Genomic DNA, 5,978 nt, shown 5'->3' with positions numbered 1-5,978 from the left:
GCCCACGGAGGACAGAAGAGGCTGTTGGATCCCCTGGGACTAGAGTTACAGACAGTTGTTAGCTGCCACGTAGGTGCTGGGATTTGAACCCAGGTCTTCTGCAAGAACAACCGGTATTCTTAACCGCTGAGCCATCTATCCAGCCCCTAAATAAATACTTTTTTTTTTTTGTCTTTTTGAAGCAGGGTCTTCCTGTAGCCCCAGCTGTCCTGGAACTCACTATGTAGACCAGGCTGGCCTTGAACTCACAGAGATCTGCCTGCCTCTGCCTCCCAAGTGCTGGGACTACAGGCGTGCGCCACCATGCCCAGGAATAAATACTTTTTTAAAGAGTTATTTTATTTTTATTTATGTGTATGTCTCTGTGTTTATCACATGTGTGCATGTCCCCATAGAGGCCAGAAGAATGTGTCGAATCCCTTGGAGCTTGAGTTACAGGTGGTTGTGAGTGCTCAATGTGGGTGCTGAGAATTGATTGCAGGTCTTCCGGAAGAGCAGCAGGTGCTCTTAATTGATGAGTTGTATCTCTCCAGCCCCCTTTATTGGATTTTTGAGACAGGATTTCATGTACCCCAGGCAAGCCTCAAATTCACTACATGAAAGATGACCTTCGACTTCTGATCCTCCTGTCTCTTGCCTCCAAAGTGCTGAGATTACAGGCTAGGACTTGTTATATATATACTGTGTACAAAAGAGAGAGAGAGAGAGAGAGAGAGAGAGAGAGAGAGAGAGAGAGAAAAGTACCTCTCCTGGGCTGGGGATGTAGAGTGTTCACCTAGTATATACAAAGCCCTGGGGTTTGCTAAGATCTCCTGCATCACATAAACAGAGCAAGGTCCTGTATGCCTGTAATCCCTGCACTAAGGAGGTGAAGATAGGAGGATCAGAAGTTCAAGACTATCCTTGGCTACATAATGACATCAAGACCAATCTGGGCTACAGGAGATCCCGTCTCAGAGAAAAAGTATCTCTTTTTCTGTGCCCCATGACATCTTGTCCAAATCATACTGAAATTAGGCACTTCCTAATCCATATACCCATCTTTCCCACAGAACTTGAGGACAACGACTCTCTCCTTTCTGGCACCTTTCAGTGCCTGGTATACATGTTCAATATATGTTTTCTGAATTGGATTACAATGAGTTTCTCAAGTCTCTTACTCCATGGAAAGAGGTGTGGAAGCTAGAGGAAAGAGGTAGAAAGCCTGCTAAAGTGAAAAGAACTTGGGACCACCAAGGGTTACCACCTTAGCTCAACCTCTCCAATTCTCAGCTCCCTCTTCTGTAAAATAGGGATAATAACTGTGAGCCCTCTGAATCATCTTGCTCCTGTGTATTAAGTGAGATAATGCACACTCCTGGTACACAGTAGGTGCTCAACAATGGAGAGGTCCCCCAACCCCACTCTCCTTCACCCCTTATCTTTTTTTCAAGGGAATCCTTCAGGTATGGGGAATCCAGTCATCAAAGAGGACCCCAAAAGGTGGATCTACATCCTTGGAGTCCCTTATTGCTGGTATCTAGATAGTTTGGCAGGAGGTTGAAGGAAATCTGATTGAAGGTAAACTGAACCCAGGCAGTTGGTGGGAGTTGTCAGAGCAGGCAGGAGGCCTGGGTCCTGGGAGTTTCCAATCAGGGGAAGTCCCGGTGTGGGTGCGGGGGTGCCAGGCTGGCCCCACCCAACACCCTGGCCCCAGGGGATGTGGGTACAGGTAGGAAAGTGGGTTACAGCAGGTGGAGCTTAACCCCACTGGTCCCATGACCTCTGCTACCTCCAGAGGAGGCAGAGCCACAAAGAAGCCTGTTCCCTCCTCTAAAGGCCCTCAATGTTTTTCTTCAGAAAGGAAGGACCTAGGAGACCGGTGTGTATCCCTAGAAGACCGGTGTGTATCCCTAGAAGACTGGTGTGTAGTTTAATGATAGAGAGCTTGCCCAGCATGACAAGGCCTTGGGTTCCATCCTAAGTACCGAATTAAAAAGAAGCAGCAGGCATAGGAAAAACCATACAATTTTGGTGTCTGGGCAAAAGAGCTGGAAGATTCCCAGTGAATGGAGAAGAGAGACCACCCCCTCCTCACTCCCACAAGTAAGTAGGTTCTGTGCAAAACAGACAGCTGCATCCGCCTACTTGCTGGCTGGCAGACACCTGGAACACTCACCTCATACACTGCAGCAACTGTGGAGGCAGACATGCTAGCTCCAGGGAGTGGGGCAGGTTAGGGCTGGATCTGCAGGAGGGTGGAGGGTACGGGGAGGAGAAAGCTTTCTCCCTGATGAGGCTCCAGTCAGGTCAGGCCAATACAGGAATCCTCATGCTAGAGGATTTATCAGTTTGGAGCCTTAATTTTTATATAGTCAGCTCACGCCTGTGTGTAATTCTTCCTTTTCTGTGTCTCAATTCCCCTCTTCAGAACAGGAGAAGAAAGAATGAATGGAACCATTGCAGGACAGAATTACCAGGTGTCCTAAGGTCTGCCTAGGACATGAGGAGGTGCTTACTATCCCTCCCTTGAGACATAATGGATATAGGTGGGGCACAGGAATAGGAGATCCCTCTTGTTTCTGGGAGAGTGGCTTTCCTGAGAGCTAAGACCTCAATTCCAGGGCCTTTGCACATGCTCTTTCACTCCCCAACTCCTTCCACTCTTCCTTTCTTCTTCCCAGAAAACTCTCCTGATCCCCTGGCTGCTGGAAAATACTCCCTTCCATAACACCTCTCCATACTGATTGCTCTAGTTGCAACTTTGTACACTGGTTAACACTAGACACCTGCATCGAACTGTGAGCCAACAAGGGCAGGGACCATACCTAGGTATTGCTAGGGTTAAGGATGGTGTTTAGCACATGGTTGATGTTTAATACAAATTTGCTGAATTAGCGAATGGTGCATGTCGGGAAAGAAATTCTTAGAGCAGCATAGAGTGGTCCTAAAATCTTGTACTTCGAAACCAAGGGATTAGCCTATATGGACATCTAGGCAACCCTGGGGCTGGTCAAAAACTCACTCATCAGCAGAGCCGACAAACTGACAAGCAGCAGAATAGGCCTGGTACAAGGGTAAAATTGAGCAAGCATGGAGGGCAAGGCTGGCACCAACCTTGGCACAGAGCACACCTGGAGAGAGGAGGTGGGGAAAGAGGGGAGGAGGGACAAGGAGCCGTCACATGTTGTACAAAACATGTTTTCACCACACTCTCCCTGGGTGCCCTGGTCTCCAAGCCCCTCTAGTACTTCTGTGCCTTAATGATGTCCTAGGGGATTGTTAACACAGCTTCTCCCAGCCCCCACAGACATCTGCCAGACACCTCTGAGTGTGGCTTGGGACATCCCTGCAGGACCAGATTGAGCATGGGAAAAATGACCTTTTCAGTGTTTTGATGCTGGTGGTGAGGGGCGTGAGTGAAAGGCAAGGGTGAGACATCAGGGCAAGATCAGGGCAGGTAGAGGACAAGGCGCATCCATCCTTTTCCACTCCTTATACTCACTCTTGCACTTTGCTCTGTGACGAAAGAAGCCAAAGAAGAAGCATGGTTCCAGGGCCCTCAAGGCATCACTCCTCCAAGTTGCCAGGGTGAGCAAGCAGAGCAGCCACAGAGCAAAGCATAGAAACAGGCATAACCATAGGAAAAGAAAAACAACGGGAGCCCCCTCCACCAGGTTACAGAAAGGGAAGCCCATTTTCCCAAATCCTTGGACAGAAAGCTGACTCAGTTGCAAAGTGTTACACACACTGACCTATATCAGTACATTCCCCAGCCCTGATTTTCCTTTTTTTTTTGTAACAAGGTCTCAGTCAGTCGCCCAGGCTGGCCATGGATTTACCCTCTAGCCTTGAACTTTTGATCCTCCTGCTTCAGCCTCCTGAGTAGCTGCTGAGATTACAGGCCTGGGTCACTGGGCCCTGCCTGCTGTGGTTAACTGCTGCTGTGTACAGACCTCAGTGATTGGATCTTGATGAAGGACAGAAGTAATTCCTGAGTGCTGGGGCTGGCACAGGGTGGAACTTCCTGGGAATCATCTTGTTCTCCCCACCTCAGTTGTAGGGTGCAACAGGGAGGCGTTGAATAGTTATTGTGACCAGGATGGATGGGTGGACAAAGGCAGAGGCATGTGGACAAACCAAGGCAGCAGGGAAAGCAGAGACAATAAAATTTTAGACTCGCTGTCCCCTTGGATATTTTCCCACGTGTTTGCTCCCCCCTCCCTCCATTTCAACTTCTCTGTTCCCATTTGCTACCCCAAGCTGCAGTCTTAGAGCTCCAGTTCTTAGTCTCTGGGCCCAGACACTGATTTCTGCTAAAGAAGTAAAGGGAAGAGCTGAGAGGAGAGATATCTAGCAGGCAGGACTGACCGACCTGGGTGGTGCATGGGTCTGTGTCCCAATGCCCAGCCAGGGAGGGAGTGGTGCCCGCGCCCGGTTCATGAGGACAGGAGACTTATTCACTGTAAACCAAGTACAGATGTGATGGGGGGCGGCGATTAGGGCCACATTCCCAAACCGCAGCTGGGCCCGCCTCTCCTTCCGCCAGCCACCACCAGGGCAGGGCAGGAAGGGTTAACTTTGAAGCCTCCTGGCAGGATCCCTGCCACACAGGCAGCTCACCATCCCACCCCAGCCTGGACACCAGGGTCCAACTCCCCGACACCCGCCCCTCCCACGCTGCTAAGAGCTGCTCCCAGGGTAACCAGCAAAGTCAACAGCAGCTAGGCCACCTGGGGACGGGACCCTGGAGTACCTATTCCCAGCTCTTCCCAGGTTTGGAGTGAAAGGGCGAGCTTGTCTGCACCCCCAATGACGTCTTTGGTCTCTTGGGATAGACACAGCATGCCTCCCTCCACCCCTTCTTCACTTGATGCTGGCTACCGAAAGAGGCCTTTCCCAAGAGGGGGAAACCTGGCCCCCAGGGTGACAGCAAGAGCAGAGCAGAGTAATTCGAAGATGGAAAATGTGATATATGAACCAGGAACCCATTTCCCAGGTGTTGGCCACCCTGGTAATGGTGCTGGGGACTGTCCTTTGGGTTAATGCCTAGCCCAACTCGTCCAGTGTTCTCTTTGTCCTCTTCCCACTCCAGACCATCCCTGTGGGAGTGTTTCAGGTCTGTGCACAGACCTTCGTTTTTTCTCTGGCTCTGTGCTTAGTAGAATGGAGTCAAACTGCTGGCTTCCCTCTCTAAGGCTGAGAGTCTGTTGCCTTGATCTGTTGAAGTCAGAGAACGTCCATATCAGTTATAGACACTGACTCTGTGCTCCCAGAGAGACCCAGGGTCAACAACGTTCGTGGCGCATCTACCAGGCAGCCAGGCAGGCCTCGCTGGCTGAGCCAGACACACACCCTCGCCTGGGCTTTCTCCCTCACACCCAGCGCGAGGCTCCTCCCACTCCCAGCTACAGTTCTTCCAGCCCTCCTCCTAGCCTCTCCCCCTCCAAATCCAACCCTAAAGGTGGGGACGATATTGGCAGCTGGAGCCCCATGCTCCCTAACTCCTGGAGCTGACTGAAGGCAGGGTGAGAGGGACGAGGTCTGTGAACCCAATTTGCAGTACCTTCATAACCCCCACTAGTTAAACCAGTTTGCTCCTGAGGCCACAGAACCGGGGAGGCAAGGGGAAGGGAGACTGCTTTGACCTGCAGGTGGAGGCTAAGCCAAGGGGACAGCCCCTTCTCCTCCGGCATACTCCTGCCCCATCCCTCCACGTCCTGGGAGTGTCCACGTCCCCCACTGCCTACCCTGGGAGGTACCAGAGATTGGCCTGGTAGAACACAGCCTAGCCAGAGACAACTCAGTCTCCCCAAATAGCAAGAGGGGGAAAAGCGTCAGACAGAAAGGGTTGGCATCATGGGGCCCAGGGCACTGACCTCCTCTGCCAGCTTTGCCCGGCCTCCCGGGGATGGAGCCACGGAAGCCCAGCAAATGGGAGGGGCAGAGACCCAGGCGTCCTAGGCCGCCCCGCCCAGTCCCCCCCCTCACCCATCCCC

Source organism: Nannospalax galili, unplaced genomic scaffold (genome assembly GCF_000622305.1).
Source record: "Nannospalax galili isolate Female #2095 unplaced genomic scaffold, S.galili_v1.0 scaffold251, whole genome shotgun sequence".
In the NCBI taxonomy this organism is placed as follows: domain Eukaryota; kingdom Metazoa; phylum Chordata; class Mammalia; order Rodentia; family Spalacidae; genus Nannospalax; species Nannospalax galili.
The sequence above is the reverse complement of the archived record's forward strand: the minus strand, read 5'-3'. Positions refer to the sequence as shown.